A 1,672-nucleotide genomic window follows, 5' to 3' on the forward strand; every position below is an offset into this window, starting at 1 on the left:
AAATCACTTTCAGTACAGGGTAAATATTATCAGAAGGTCATTTTACAAAAGATAACGTTGATTTTGTACCAAATAGGAACATATGAATTTAACTCAGTAACAAATTATAAGGCTTTCTATAGCTATACAATTAAATCTGGATATTTCTTCCCTGTTTCAAATATAACCATTAACAACCCTCTCTAGCCCCAAAGCCCAGGGAACTGGGTAGATGACTCATCATAACTTCTTCAAGCTGAATGGGGGCATAGATATAAAAGAGGGGTGAGGAAGGAAAAACAGAATTAGTCTTCTGTGTCTTAACTGGATCAGGCTGAAGTTCAGGACACCAGGAGCTCAAGCAGGCAAGTTTAGCATGTCTGATGAAGGGATTTACCAAGGGTATACATTTCTGCAACATATGAATCTCAAAACAAATTCATTATCAACAAGATGTATAAATGACAAGATAAAATTCCTTATTTTGCTAAATGCTATGAGTGCACCATTGGACGGGTGCATTTGACCAGGGACCAGAAGGGAAGGCATCTCCCACTGGCTCAGTGACTAGGTGCAAAACAGCCTCCTCCCAGCAACAGCCACAGCTGTTCCAGGCTTCCTTTTTAAGCTTGTTTACTCTAGGGGCAAAGGTGCTAGCAGTTTAGCATTACTACCATGTTTCGATAGAATTTGGATTATTTTTCTACTTGCTTTTTATTTCCAAGGCAAACTAACTCTTTCTTTATTTGTCTCCAGACTGCTCATCACTTGTCTCTACTTTACTAGACTCCACACCTTTTGTAATGTTAAGGTATAACCATAATTTAAACAAAACCCAGTTTTAAACATTCCATTTTCTTTAGAATCAATATCAAAGCATTACTGTCACATTACAAAGCTTAGCTGCCAATTCTTACATATGGATGCATGACAGTGCAATTTTGAATACATCAAAGACATTGTTTTAAATCTTATCTCTGGTCCAGGCCTCACCCTTGGCCTCACTAAATTTGTAAGGGGTAAGAATTACATAAAATATTCCTGGGTCAGCTCATGCCAGGTGTTGTCGCTTAACATGATTCCAACCCCGAGTTACCAATTTTAAGCTAATTCTCTGTTACCAATATTACATGCAAAATGCTGTTGTCCCCTTTAAGAGCTACACCTGACTTTGCTTTGTTGAACTGGGTGCTACCATGAAGCCCAAGTGGACTTTGAACTCACCACATAGACCAGACCAGACTGGTCTCAATATTGTGAATTTATTGCTATCCTTCTGCCTCTTCCACTTGAGTACTGGGGTAACAGCTATGTACCACCAGATCTACAAACAGGTAAACCACGTTTTCTGTAGTATTGGTAATAGTGAGTCAATCTTACCCTCCATTTTAGCAGATTTCAATGCAATATTGTGTGCAAGATTATTACTCCTTCATTTTCTTCCTTATATTTCCTGCCCTACTTGGTAGAATTTGGCTTTTTGTTCAAGTATCTTCACAAAGTCTTTGTCCATTTTCATCCAAGTAAAAACCACCTAGAAGTGAGGATTGCCCATGTGGGTGGGTACATGAGCCACCAGCTTCTTCCTGTCACTTCTGTGCTTTGGAAACCTGGGCCACTTTCCTAACTTGCTGCTCTTCATAGCCTCCCCGCCCCCCAGTCCCATAAACCTTGTTGTCCTTTCTTTTGGTTT

This window comes from Mastomys coucha, unplaced genomic scaffold, assembly GCF_008632895.1.
Source record: "Mastomys coucha isolate ucsf_1 unplaced genomic scaffold, UCSF_Mcou_1 pScaffold16, whole genome shotgun sequence".
Taxonomy (NCBI): Eukaryota; Metazoa; Chordata; class Mammalia; order Rodentia; family Muridae; genus Mastomys; species Mastomys coucha.